Source organism: Chanodichthys erythropterus, chromosome 13, assembly GCF_024489055.1.
Source record: "Chanodichthys erythropterus isolate Z2021 chromosome 13, ASM2448905v1, whole genome shotgun sequence".
Classification (NCBI taxonomy): domain Eukaryota; kingdom Metazoa; phylum Chordata; class Actinopteri; order Cypriniformes; family Xenocyprididae; genus Chanodichthys; species Chanodichthys erythropterus.
The window spans coordinates 4364730-4380341 of NC_090233.1; the positions used below are offsets into that span (position 1 = coordinate 4364730).

Here is a 15612-nt window from a genome sequence, read left to right on the forward strand (position 1 = left end):
GTTGTGGCTTCATATTCAGGTGAGGGGGTCAGTGTGTATGGGTCTCGGGACAGCCATCAAGTGGTATCTGCATAGAGTAAGAAAGAAAACAAAAGACAACAGAGCAGTATTTGTTGTAAGAGACTGCAAACACTAGGGATGTATCTTTTGTTCGATCTGAGTCTGCTATTGTTGTTCCTTCTTTCCCTATTTCTTAATTCCTGTGACACCTAAAGAGCAGTGAGGTAAGGATGGACAAGTGGATGGGGAAAGCCTATGAGGGAGTCTTCCCCGCAAGGTTGGCCCCTGAAGCCTGTTGCACTCGGTTCTTCCCTGGGCTCCTCACTTGTCCATGTGTCCTATCCTATCATTGTAGGTGGTGGAACAACTTTACAGTGTGACACATGAGTCCAGGTTTTCCTTCCCTGACACAGCACTGCAGCTGCTGTAATCAACATCACTTGATGTGGTCCGTGCCAATTATTTATATTTCCCCTTTTGAGCTAATAAATATCATTACATATGGCAGCAGTAATTCTGGAGCGACATACTTTCCCCCTTTGGTCCAGCAGCCAGATGAATCCACTGTGGCTCCTTTGTCTAACCAAGTCCATGCTTCATATAGAGCAGTGGTTTTCAACCTGTGGTCCGCAGCCCACTAGGGGGCCTCAGTGATCCTCCAGGTGGGCCGCGAGATAACTTAATGTTAATTTAAATATATTAATATAATTAATTAATTTTAATATTAATATGTTACATTAGAATAGATAAATTAAATAAATTAAAAAATACATTTAAAACAAACCTCCACCTCTCTCGTATGTATTTTGCAATTGTTTCGGATCAATCCAGGCCGTTTTTTTTAAAAATTTTTACTGCTGTGAAACTGACTGAATGGTGGCTCAGAACGCAAACTAAACTCTCTCAGTTGGAAAAATAAAACCAGTGTCGCTAAAAGGTTTTGATGGATGGCGGTTGTAAAGACGATTACAGTTTGACATACAGCAGTCGTACTTTGTGTGTGCTAGTCCGTTATTATTGATGAGCAAACAAACCGCACATTTGCGTTCTTGACTCACTGATCGCTATAACATCATATTTCTGTATGAACACAGTTCAATATATTCACGTAGTTTTCTAAATTAATGTACTAACGTGAGTGTTTTATAACGGATGCTCGCCGAACAAGCATGTTCTGGAGAAATGTGTGAGGATCAGTGGTGTTTATGTGCAGACGGACATCAGACGTGATTGCTTGTTCTGACAGAGGAACTATTCACTGATGACATCGAACCACCTTCAGATCGCTGTTCCCATGCATTTATAAAGTTTTTATTTTTCATTTGTATTTTGGTTTATTAATTTTGAGTGAATCCGTATAGTATCTAAATGCAGTTCTCTTGCATCTTGCTGTGGTCTTGTTTGGTATGGCATGTTGACTTGTGCTTATTTAAGTTACCGTATAACTGAGCAAAGTACATTTACATTTACATTTAGTCATTAAGCAGACGTTTTTCTCCATAGCGACTTACAAATGAGAATAGTAGAAGCAATCAAATCAACATGAGAACAACAATATGTAAGTGCTGTGTGAAGTCACAGTTTCGTCAGTAAAGTGCCACTGCTGATGAAAAAGATAAGTGTTTAGCATTTTTTGAAAATGGCTAAAGACTCAGCTGGTCGGATAGAGCGTGGCAGGTCATTCCACCAGCCAGGAACAGACCTGGAGAAGGTCTGTGAGAGTGATTTTGTGCCCCTTTGTGATAGCACCACAAGGCGCCGTTCACTTTCAGAACGCAAGTTTCTGGAGGGCGCATGAGTCTGATGTAGTGAGTTAAGGTATAGCGGTACCACAGCAAAATCTGTTGGAACTATTTTACTATTTTATATAGCCTATTTTAAAAACATTAAATATGATTTGGAGTGTGTGTGTTTGTGTGTGTGTATATAGGCTACCTCAATGAAATAAATTTTGAAATATAAAAAATAAATAAATAAATAAATGCTCAAACATCCATTGTGTACTGTTGAAAAAAAACAGCATATGCTGGTAAGGTAGGTTTTGAAGCTGTATGCTGGTCAAGTGCTGGTCCTAAACTGGTCCTGCTGGTCCATGCTAGTCGTAAGCTGGTCCTGGACCAGCATAAAACCAGCTCAAACCAGCATACCAGCTTCAAAACCTACTTTACCAGCATATGCTTGTTTTTTCAACATAGGTAACAGACGTGCGTGTTTATTTTAGCTATTTCGTCACTGAAACAACACACTACAGCCTGTAAAACTGAAATAAATATAGGTAGCCTAAATAATGGTAACCTAAATAATAAGAAAGCTAAATATTATTTCAAAAAGCATTAGTTTTTTTTTATTTCCACACAAAGATGCGTCATATAGCCAAAGTCTCGTTATTATAGTCTTTGATACAACCTACCGCTCTGAGCTTTGAGAGGGATGTGGTACACGAGCAGGAGAGAGCCCATTTCTCTTTAATAATATCTTCATGTTATCTCCTGATGTTACAAGCAACTGACACTTGTTGTAAAAGGTCTGAAGAGCGAGTTTTATCTTCAGACATTCAGGCTATGTTTGATTTTGCGCTGCCAGACAAAGCGAAAGTAAAAATCCCTAGCGTGTGTGAATTGCGCTATACAAATAAACTTGATGCGCTTTATAAAGTCTAATAACAAGTGCAAACTGTGTTAAATAGAAATTGACGTGCAAGCAAAAAGGTTTCTGCCTTACGGTGATAACTTTACCACGGTAGCCTAAAGAATGCAAATAGCCTATAATAGGCCTAAATGCGAACAAAAGAAAGAAATGTTTAAATCCCCTGCATGAGTGAAGATTTGGGAAAAGAAACAGATTCCATGTTCAGTGGAATAACTAATGGAATATTGTTAAATTCTCTGCTAATCGGGTGACCAGATCGCGATTCGCAAAACAGAATACAATGCTTAAATTTATGGACTCTCTCTTATTTGGCATGAACCAAAATGTTTCCATGGCTGCGATGTCACATTTAATTTCTAACCTATTATTTCTTTTGTAAACACAGCTTTGTGCTTCACTCGTGTCATATTCACGTAAATACTGCCACAGTCCTATCAGTGGGTACCGAATATACCCGGATTCTCTGTACTACCGGTACTACAGAAATGCTGGTATCGTCACATTTTCAAAATTTCAGTACCGACTTGGTACCGAAGTACCGGTACTTTTGACAACACTATGGTGCAGAGCCAGCAGTCGTTCTGTAGGCGAACATCAGAGCCTTGAATTGGATGCGACCAGCTATTGGCAGCCAATGCAGACTGATGAAGAGAGGAGTGACGTGTGCTGTCTTCGGTTCGTTGAAGACCTTGCTGCAGCATTCTGGATCAGTTGTAGAGGCTTGACAGTGCATGCTGGAAGGCCAGCCAAGAGAGCATAACAATAGTCCAGTCTGGATAGAACAAGAGCTTGGACAAGAATTTGTGTGGAATGCTCCGATAGGAAGGGTCTAATTTTCCTGATGTTGTACAAGGCAAATCTGCAGGACCGGGCCGTTGTAGCAATATGATCTGTGAAGCTTAAACAATCATCCATCACCACTCCAAGGTTCCTGGCTGTCCTGGAAGCAGTAAGCATTGACGACCCAAGTTGAATTGAAAGGCTATTATGAAGTGTTGGGCTGGAACAGACCACAAGCAATTCAGTTTTTGCAAGGTTGAGTTGAAGGTGGTGGTCCTTCATCCAGGCAGAAATGGCTGTCAGGCACACTGCGATGCGACCAGCAACCATCAGATCATCTGGTTGGAATGAGAGGTAGAGTTGTGTGTCATCAGCATAACAGTGATAGGAGAAACCATGTTCCTGAATGACAGATCCAAGTGATGACATGTAGATGGAGAAGAGAAGTGGTCCAAGCATGGAGCCCTGAGGTACCCCACTAGCAAAATGATATGACTTGGACACCTCACCTCTCCAAGATACCCTGAAGGACCTACCTGAGAGGTAAGACTTGAACCACTGGAGTGAAGTTCCCGAGATGCCCTTCAACATGTGGACAGCAGGTTGACAGGGTGATCTGGTGGTTAATGGTGTTAAAAGCAGCAGACAGATCCAGTAGTTTTAAGTTGGTAAGAATGTCTGCAAAGTATGTTTGAAAAAAACAGTGAGGGTTTAAATCTATCTTAATTTTCTTCTTTAAAAAAATGGGGGTTGAGGGGGTTGGTGGGTCTTGCAGTGTTGATTCAGAGAGAAAGTGGGCCTTGGCCTAAAAAAGGTTGGTAACCACTGATATAGAGGAACGTATTTGTACAGATCACACTTGTACAGTTGCAGAGGAACAAGCTTGTTTAGCAGCTACATCAGCGAGAGCATTACCTTTAGCTTCCATAGTATTAGTTTTGAGATGCTTTCACTTTGATCATCATTAATAATACGCTTCATGGCAAACATTAGATCTTTTACTAATCCAGGATGCTTAATGGGGGATCCAGCAGAAGTTAGAAACTGTCTACTTTGCCAAATGACACCAAAATCATGAATCACCCCAAAGGCATACCTGGAATCAGTGCAGATTTTTGCAACCAATCATGAAGCTAACGTGCATGCTCTAGTTAAGGCAACTAGTTCTGCAGCTTGAGCTGAACGACCTGAAGCTACCACTTCAGTGGTGGAAGTGACTGCATAACCTTCTCATCTGTTACCTTCAGTGATTTGAGCTGAACCATCAACAAACAACTCAAATTCTGTATTCTCTATGGGAGATTATGTTACTTCACTCGTAGGTGCGTATGTAAGTGTAACACAATCGTGAGTCTTTTCTCCATCTTCTAACACAACTTCAGGCATTGCAGACATCATACATTAGGATGGGTTCGTGACTGATGCATGCTGTAAAACAATATTCGGGGCTGTGAGGGTTGTTAACCAATTTCCCCAACATGAGGAGGTGTCATAAGTGAATTGATTCATTAATGCGGACACTGCATGAGGGCATCTCACGTTTACAGTCTGTCCTAACACCATTCCTGATGAAGCCTGAAGAGCTAGATGAACTTCCTGCACTGCTCTAAGACATGGGCCCATACCTTGAGTGACTGTCAAGTTTACCAGAATAGTAATAAATTGGCCTTAAGTGTTCATGGACATAAAGCACAAAAGGCCTATCAGATTGTGCAATTCCTAATGCTGGTACTTGACATAGTGCTCTCTTCAAATCATTAAAAGCTTTGAGAATAATTTCTTCCATACAAACAGTATCAGAATCTTTAACCTAGCCTCAACAAGTCATAGAGCGACTGAGCAATTGAGGCATAGTTTTCAGTCTAAGGTCCACAGTAACCTGCTGTTCCTAAAATGATCGGAGTGTTTTAATGTTAGCAGGCAGAGGTATGGATTGGACTGAAGCAGCTCGCTCCTGTGTAGCTAACCTGTCTAGGTTACTTCTGAGAGTTATGTTAGACCAAGTTAGATCTAGGAATGGTAAGGCTTTTCTGTACTCAGCTACAAGGCCATCTGACCAGATGCGGACTAGGGGTCCCTTGTCATCTTGCACACTTTCAGGATGATCAACTATTCCACTGTAAGTTACAGCTGACTGACAAAACCTTTCAGTGTATTCCCTCAAAGTTTCTTCTTTCATTTGCACACAGTTAGTGATTCTGGACCAGAATATTTTGGGTCCCATGATATTGTTTAGAATTTTCAAAACACCTTCACTCAAATCACCTTTACTGGCATGTTTTAATTCAGTTACTTTAATTAAGTAACGGCAGACTCAAAACTGTTGAATTCAGATTCAGTTTGAATTTGCGACATCAGCTATGTGACTTCTGCTAACGATATGTCGTAGTGATGCATTTTGCTGATCAGTGCTCTTCTAAATTCACAAAAATGTGTGTGTGCTGAGGGTAAGCTCTGGGATAAGCTCTCTATATCTTTAGGTCCTAGCGTTTTGGCAACAGTTTGTACTTGGACAACAGAAGAGTTGGGAGAATCACTTTCAATTACCTCAATTCCCTGAGATCTTCTCCTAGCACCACATTCCTTTGCTGAATCTACAGGCACATCAGTTACTGATTGTATGGCTGTTTCGAACTGTTTCAAAGAATGCTTGTAAGTCAGGATAAGTGTTATCAGGCTGACCAACTTCATCCACATCAGTTTTTGCTGCAGCTTTGATGCAGTTCAATTTCTCAGTCAAAGAGGATACTCTAGCACAGAGCTCTTTGTCTGTTCCTCTAGCTCTGAGTTACACTGAGACTGTTGTGTAGCTAGCACTAAACCAAATTCTCTGTGGCAGCAGATAATGCCTTTCACATTGTTCTTGCAATAACATGCTCCTAGTACCTTTTTACACCCATCTACAGACCAAGTCTTCTCTGGATGGATCTCATATTTCTGATTTAATTCTTGTCTAACTTTCTCAGTGACTATCAGGGTGATTTGCACTCCTTACAGTGATTTGAATTCGCTAACTGACCTCAAAGGAGCCGCAAGACCAACTTTTTTGGTTGTGGGTATCAATCTAGCATTCTTCCTAAACATTTAGTGAGTTTCTTTGTTACCATACAATCAAAACACTAACACTTCTCTTATCAACAGTGGGTACACTTATCACAGATCAACTATTGTTAACCTTCCTTGGTAAAGCAGAGGATAACACAAATTACTAGTACTTTACGCTTCCCTGCCGAAACAGAGCCAATTCTTCTCTGCAGAAACAGAGGGTAATGTTAATCTTCCCTGCCTGAACAGAGGATAACAAATATTGGCATGTAATGCTAATCTTCCCTGCCTGAACAGAGGATAACCTTCATCTCTAAAAGAAAATTTATTAGAGGATAACTTAGTTAACCAAACCCTACAGCTGTAAGTTAACTCTTCTCTGACAGCGCAGAGGACAACAAATTTGTACTGGCCTTAAAGGCTTTCTTCTTTTGGATAAAGTGGGACTCACCAACCCTTGGTTGTATAGAAAAATTCTGTCTGGAAGAAGTAAGATCTTTGTTGAGCTTGAAGTTTCAGTCTTGATTCAGGTGAGGAGCTCTATCCGGGTCACAGCACCAAAACTGTAGGAACCTTTTTCCACATCGAAGCAGAGACCAGGAGACGTTAAGCTCTTTCTTACAGAAATTACTCTTCATTGAGGACTCGGTGTGCGTCACTGTAGTCATCCAAGTCTGACTATAACTCAGCACAGTAGACTTTATACCTTTCAAGGGGGAGGGATACATAGAGGTTGAGACAATCCAAACAAAGCATGCAAATGCAGTACAGGAATCAACCCGTTACCGGAATTTCTCAAGCCCTGATCTCATCAGCATAACAATGTCATTCAAATGCATAGGTGCTAATCCAATCAGCCTGACAGTATCGCCCATACATTTACATTATCATAGAGACAAAGGCACAGCTGTGCCTTGAGCTTAGCATTCCCCTTTAACTTGGGAACCTGCCCAATGGTCAGAAAGTGCATAAAGACAAATGGTTAATGTCTCAGATACCTGGGCTGCCTGACTTGATCTCCTTAGAATGTCATCATCTTTACCTCAAAATGTAAAACAAAATGTACATAATTTTTTCAGTTTATATACTACATCGGAACCTAGATATAACATTTTATATTTTTATTATTATATGTTCAGTCTATAGGCACAGTTTACCCATAAATGTACAAGATATTGAGTGCTAAAATAAGGCACAGGTGGGAAGGATCAATCAACTAATAAGACACCATAGCAACCAAGGACACAGAGGCCCTTTCCCAAATGGCGCACTTCATGTGGACTTTCGGTCTCGTGGACTTAAATTGCGCGTGCTCGCCGAGTCTACAAGTCCGTAGGCCGTCCCATTCTGCATTTTAATGCCATGAAGTGTGCTCAGCAGCGCCCCCTTTGTACCCTTGATGCAGGCTCCGCACACTTTAACTACCCAGGAATCCTTGTGAAATGCCAATCAGACAATGGATGGGAGGAGATTTCGCTCAAGAAACTGATGACATGGCTGAGAAGAAAATATTTAAGTGTTACGGTTTTTATAACCTAGGTGTACATTTTACCAGTTGTTACCTACAGTTTATACAAACAATATGGTCATCGACCAGTGGTTCATATCTCAAACATAATAATAGCACATTGAATAATATGATCACATTATGATTCATTAAATAAATAGAACCGAATGTCAGGGCTTTACTGAGTCATATGTAAACCTAGTATTTATATTTAAACCTGTAAATTCATCTAAAACTCACACACATGTTTATTATGTTTGTAATCTTGTAATCTTAGTTCGAATGGAACATTATGTATTATCACAAGTATTCATTATTTAAATAAGCATGTATATATTGTCTAATGCCCAGGTGGCATAAGCAAAAGCAGGCGGTGTAGTTGACAAGGAGATAATATTTTGCAAAAGAAAAGAAACCTGTTCTCGATGCTAAATATTATAATATTTGTATAAGATATTTGTGATATTTTGTCACAGACACGTCCGGTTCCACCTCACTCCCTTACCCACGCACCCAATCACCGGAATACTGATCACCGCCACCTGGAGCTCATCATCACAGTCATCAACCTCACTACAAAAACCCCACACTCACACACACACATTGTCCGGTCTCGTTCGTTATACAACCTGTTGTATGCTTACCTCAAGGACTCCCAAAGTGATACTTACCTGCCTTCATCATCTCCTTAGTCTCCATCGTCTCCAGTTCTCCTCGTGTTCCCACCTGCCTGTGTGTGTGAGTGTTCCTGTCTGCCATCTCCAGCGTCTTCTTCCACCATTACCTGCAGCACAAGAAAAGGACAGTATTATCTTACATTCATCTCCAAGATCATCTTCATCACCATTCACTTACCTGTTGCTCTGCTGATCACCTCAATAAACATCCAAACTGCTTTTATCTCTGCTTCCTGTGTCTCTGTCGTAACAGAAGACCAGACCATAACAGCTATCCATCAGCATGAGCAACCGTGACCCGTTTCAAGAGCTCGTGGACGCAATGCGCCGAGCACTCACTCCTCAACACCCAGCACCGTCACCAGCACCCACCGCCGCTGCCGCTTCCGCATCCACTGTCACCGCTGCTTCACCTGTTTACACCGCCAGTCCCATGGCCAAACCGGCGCCCTACTCTGGATCGGCGGAGGACTGCAGCGGATTCCTCCTTCAGTGTGAGTTTGTCCTGGAGATGCAGCCGCACCTCTATCCCACCAACACGGCGAAAATAGCGTTCGTAATTTCCCAGTTGCAAGGTAAGGCCCTTCAATGGGCGGATTCCCTCTGGACTCAAAAAGGCTCAGTCATACGATCTTATTCTGCATTCGTATCCCACTTCAGAGAAGTCTTCGGAAAACCCTTGGCTGATTCTTCAACTGGTGATAAATTGTATAATTTAAAACAAGGAAACAGTACTGTTAACGATTATGCCTTGCAGTTCACAGCCCTCCAGAACCAGCCACCGAGTCAATGCAAGTGGATAACTCCCGTTTGTCTCCAGCAGAAAGACAGAGAAGGCTGACCCTGAATCTTTGCTTATATTGTGGATCCCCTGGGCATGTCATCTCCACATGCCCAACCCGTCCTCCTCAGCCCGTGGTGAGTGCTATCATTCCCTCTATACTTCCCTGCTTCAAGCTTCTTCGTGGCCAAGAAGGACGGAGGCTTGCGGCCTTGCATCGATTATTGCTCCTTGAACAAAATCACAGTAAAATTCAGGTATCCACTTCCCATCGTCCCGGCGGCCCTGGAACATCTCCGCGGTGCCACTGTGTTCACCAAGCTGGACCTCCGCAGCGCGTATAACCTCATCCGGATACGCGAGGGGGACGAGTGGAAGACCGCCTTCGTCACGCCCACCGGCCACTATGAATACCTCGTGATGCCGTATGGCCTGGTCAATGCCCCCTCCGTATTCCAGGATTTCATCCACGATGTGCTCCGGGAGTTTCTCCACAAGTTCGTGCTGGTATATATTGATGACATCATCTACTCCCGGAGCTTGGCCGAACATTGCCACCACGTTGCGGAGGTCCTCAAGCGCTTGCGGTAGTTCCATCTCTTCCTGAAAGCAGAGAAGTGCTCTTTCCACCAGCCCTCTGTCCATTTCCTTGGATACGTGATTGACCACAGTGGCATCCGGATGGACGAGGGGAAGGTCTCTGCAATCCAGAACTGGCCTACTCCAAGTACCATAAAAGAACTCCAACGTTTCCTCGGCTTCTCCAATTTCTACCGTCGTTTCATCAAGAATTACAGCACCATAGTCAGTCCACTCACCAACCTACTCCGTAAGCAGCCCTGCCTGCCACAGAAGCTTTTGAGACCCTCAAGAAAGCCTTCACCACCGCTCCCCTCCTCGTCCACCCTAACCCGGACCTGTCATTTGTCGTGGAGGTGGACGCCTCCACCACCGGAGTGGGAGCGGTCCTCTCACAGCAGCAGGGGAATCCAAGTAGGCTCCATCCATGCGCCTTCTCTCGCAAGCTCAACCCGGCAGAGGTGAATTACGACATCGGGGACCGTGAACTCCTGGCTGTCAAGCTCGCCCTTGAAGAATGGAGGCATTGGTTGGAGGGAGCAAACCACGCTTTCCAAGTTCTCACAGACCATAAAAACCTTGAATATCTGAAAGCTGCCAAACGACTCAACCCACGCCAAGCCAGATGGGCAAGGTTCTTTTCAAGATTTAACTTCTCCATTTCATACCTCTGTCGTAACATATTTATCTAATAAAGGGACTTTTCTACTAGAGGTCGGAGCGCAAAAATATGATTTCTCTGAATGGCAAGCCATCTCGCAAACACAATTGTAAAAACAACAACAATAGGCAGCATATTCCCCGAACCTGCAGCTCCTGTCAAAAACAACCAGACCGTTATTTCCGGTGTGACGATCGAGTCTGTCCCAAAAATATCTCTCAATGTGCCCTCGTGGACTCGCGCCAAGGGCCTTATAGGTCTGCACTACATGACGTCACCAAAGTGTGGACTCTGAGGAAGTCCACAAGTCCGGAGTGTGCCATTTGGGACAAGGCCAGAGACTAAAAACAGGTAAAGAAACTTAACTCTAAAGCCCCCGAACACACCAAGCCGACGCAGACGAACCAGTGGCGACGAAAGCAGACTGCGGGGTTGGCTAACGTCGGCAGTGTCTGGATCCAAAATTGCCCTGACACACCAAACTGACGCTCAACACCCGACAGCCAAGTAGCACGTCCGTTCTGTACCTGCGTAAGAAGAAATGCCTTTTCGTACCAGCAGGTGGCAGTAGCTGAACAGTCAATCAGAATGATCAGACAGCCCGACTGACCGACGAGCTCCGACGCCGATTTAACATGTCGAATTAGTCGAAAAAAGCAGTCAAGGACCAACTTCAGCTGACGGTGTGGAACATCGGTGTGTTCTGGGCTAAAGACAATACCAAAGTGACTTTGATTTTGTCAGGGGACCTATGAGGGCGGTTTATTGACAAGACAATATGTTAGACAAGATATTGAGGGAGAGGTAGTGAACAGTCCAAACAGTAGGTAGGGATGAGGCACGCTGAGACAGGCAGGCTGAGAGAGAGCGGCCGCTGAGCCCAACCCAGGATGACCGTGGTTGGGGACAGTGTTGCCAACTGGTTTCAATTAAAAGCAGCTAAAACTGGTAGCTAAATGTCACTAGATGACATCAGAATGGCAAATTGATCTACATTGGTCTATATAAATATGAAGATCAGTGGGCAAAATAAGAATCTAGATAAGGTTTGTCCAAGAAGTTGCTAGATTTGTCCCTAGAGTTTTGAAAAAAAAAAGTCTCAAAGGGGCGGGGAAGTCACTAAATCTATTGACAAAAATCGCTAAATTGGCAACACTGGTTGGGGAGCAGAGATGGTTAGGAAGTGCAAGACTGGAGAGAAACAACCTAGCCCAGGCGGGAACACACAGCTCAAGATAGTCAATGACGTGATTGATGACGTTCGAAGCCTCACTTCTGCCTGACTCAAAATGTGTGGTTTTAGAATAATAATATTGCCCCTCCTGCCTATTATGCCCAAAGAATTTGTTTACACACATTTGATAGCCCCATTCATTTGAAGCCAATACGTTTATCACACAGTTAAGTTATATAATCATTATATACAACCAGAAAATAGACATTACATTCAAATAAATATATTAGTCTATGTGGAAAATGATTTTTTCTTTGTTATTTCTAAGCCTTAGCTAGCGCAAAATACAGTGTATCATGTGATCACATCAGGACATCTGTAATGTATCTGCTTGTTTTACACTCTTTGACCACCAGGTGGTATTGTGAGCAAATGAAGCCTCGAGAAATTAACCCTTTTGTGAACCACTTGGCTGAAAAGCTTCAATGCTTCATGAGGCTTCATCTCACCATCACTAGCAGCAAGGCTTGGCAATAGAGAGTATGCATCGACGTCACTTTCCCGCCGGAAGGCGCTCCCTCAGCTGGACTGAGTGGTAAAAGAACCTGCTGCATGACTGGATTTAATAGGGGAACATGCAAAACCTCGAGTAAAACTAACAATTACACTAAAGGTTGGACTCGAAAGTGTTATTTACAACTTGTCAAATAAACCTAATCCATGGATATTGACATGCAGCCAGGAATCATGTTTCCTGACAGTTATATGTGCCTGATTTCGACGCTGGGGAAATATATAAAACAAATCTGCCTGTGAATATTTTATATAACTACAATATAGGTAGATTTAAATCCGTGTAAATCACTTATATCAGTGTTATATATATCGTCATATTGTCCAGCCCTAAAACTTGTATAGTTTTTGTCAGTGTTTATTTAAAAACACCAAATTATGCAGAATATAAGATGGTAAATATTTAATTGAGTTGTCAACACAATATATAGCAATACAATATATACGGTATGATTTTACCTCAGAATCCAACAATTTGACACAAATTGATAACTGCAAATACACGTTTCTCTGCTAGAGTCCAGCTGTTTCTGTGAATTGCAGAGATCCATTTGCTTCTTTTTTTCTGTAGCTTTCGGCAGACTTTAAATATATACCTCAGGTGTTGTGTCAAATTTGTACAGTCAAACACAAAGCTCTTTCCCGTTTTGGATGTGTTTTGTGTGTTTTTCGCAGCATTCCAATGCTGCCGCTCAGTCTTTTTGCCACTCAGTGGGCGTGACCGCAGTCATAAGGATCGATGGTGACATCACATGCATACCCTCTATTGGAAACAAGGAAGCAGGAACAGAGGAGCACATGGCCAAAACAAACACAGACAGGGACATGTGCTCAAGCACAACACAAACAAAGATAGGACTAGCAGAACTGTCAGAGGAGAAGATTTGGTGACAGATTGGGTGAAAAAATAAATCAAATATTAATATCTAAGAAAAAAATTGATTTGTTAAAATAACAGCATCATCATCATCATCATCATCAACAATAATAATAGTAATAATTATAAAATAATAAAAAACTGATTATGCTAAACTACATAAGTCTTTTCCCCCAAGATATTATAAGCCCTAAAAATAACATAAAAAAAATATTTTATTCCTTATAGAAGAGATTTAACATTAATTCATAAGTATTATTATTTTTTTAATAAATGTATTGGTCTGGACACAAATGAGTGTTGCAACGTATACAGCAGTGGTCAGAAGTGATGTCCGGAGGGGATATTTGTTTTTTATGACCCTGATTATACCAATCAAAATACTTTAATATAAGCATTTTTTTTTTTTAATGTGAAGAAAAAACAAAACACTAAACTTGGTTAAAGTATTTATCTGACAAAATTATTTGGCAAAAAACAAACAAACAAAAAAATGCATAAAAAAAGTAAAACGTCTCGGGTTATGAGTGTAACCCTTGTTCCCTGAGTAAGGGAACGAGACGCTACGTTGGATGACGTGATGGGAACCCTCTGTATTTTGTGTTCGTGAAGCACCTCTGTATCCAACCAATGAAAAGACGCGACGTCAGAGGCGGGTGACGTCACGGATCAGGAAGCTATAAAGCACACCTAAACACAAAGCACGCCAGCTTCTGTAGGTTGTCTGAAGCAAGCGCACCAGGTATGCAGGAGATACGGCCACGTGACGTAGCGTCTTGTTCCCTTACTCAGGGAACAAGGGTTACACTCGTAACCCGAGACGTCCCCTTTCGTGGGAACTATCGACGCTACGTCGGATGACATGATGGGAACGCAATCCCAACTACGCCGTCTCTCCAAGTGCCTGGCTGCTATCTTGTAGCACCCTGGCCCCCGGAGTGATATTAAGGTGAAGATTGTAAAATCTGATAAAGGTGTGCTGGAATGACCATCCAGCCGCACCACAAATATCGTCCATAGAGACACCAAATAGAAGAGCTCTGGACGTGGCCATACCTCTTGTGGAGTGAGCCCACACCATCAAAGGACACCGGCGCCCCACCATCTCATACGCAAGTGAGATGGCCTCGACCACCCACTTGCTCATCCGCTGTTTAGATGCTGGGCCCTCCTTCTTAGGGGACCCATAACACACAAACAATTGTTCTGTTTTTCTCCACAGGGCAGCTCTGTGGACATACGCATCTAATGCTCTTACAGGGCAAAGCAGATTCTTCCTTTCCTGATCCAAGTTTGCGAAAGGAGGCGGGCAGAAAGCCTCAAGTACAATGGGGCCTGGGACCCTCGTTGGAACCTTTGGAACATAGCCCAGCCTGGTATGCAGAAAGGCTTTCACCATACCAGGCGCAAACTCAAGACAAGATGGAGCGACTGACAGCGCTTGTAAATCACCAATTCTCTTCAAAGAAGAGACGGCCAAGAGAAAGATAGTTTTTGACACCTCCTCTATTGGCTCGAAGGGAGCCTCAGCCAGCCCTTGGAGCACAATAGTGAGGTCCCAGGTCGGGGTCTTTGTGCGCACCACAGGCCTCAACCTGAGTGCACCACGGAGGAAGCGTACTACTAGGGGGTCTCGACCCAGCGAGGAGCCCCCTACAGGAATATGATGAGCCGAAAAAACGGCCACATATACTTTTCGCGTGGAAGGGGTTAAACCTTCAGAGAACTTTTCCTGAAGGGACCGAAGCACGTATGAGACTGAAGAATGGACCGGGTCCAAATTATGCTGTTCACACCACACAGAGAACAATTTCCATTTGTATAAGTACAACTTCCTCGTGGAGGGAGCTCTGGAATGAAGGATGGTCTCCACAACCTCGGTTGGGAGACCAGTTCCTATGAGCCTTGCCCCCTCAGGGGCCAGGCCCACAATTTCCACATTTCTGGGCGGGGATGGAGAATCGTGCCATCCACTTGAGACAGGAGATCCTGCCTGAGGGGAAGCTCTAAGGGAGAGCCGTGCAGTAGAGACATTATGTCCGAAAACCATATTCTGGTCGGCCAGTAAGGGGCCACCAATATTAGGTCGACCTTCTCCTGGCGAACCTTTTCCAGAACTCCCGGGAGCATTGAGACTGGGGGGAATGCATACAGACGTAGCCTCGGCCACGTCTGTAGCATGGCATCCAGCCCTAGAGGTGCTGAGTGCTGAAGTGAGTACCACAGAGGGCACTGAGCTGACTCCTCTGTGGCAAAAAGATCGACTTGAGCTCGACCGAAAGTTTTCCATATCAACTCCACCACCTCGG

At 43.2% G+C, this 15612-nt stretch overlaps 1 protein-coding gene across 2 annotated transcripts in view; it reads left to right on the plus strand.

Moving 5' to 3' along the window:
* LOC137035085 (interleukin-31 receptor subunit alpha) overlaps positions 1–15612 on the plus strand; it is a 46579-nt gene that overhangs the window by 15074 nt on the left and 15893 nt on the right. The window lies entirely within an intron of this gene.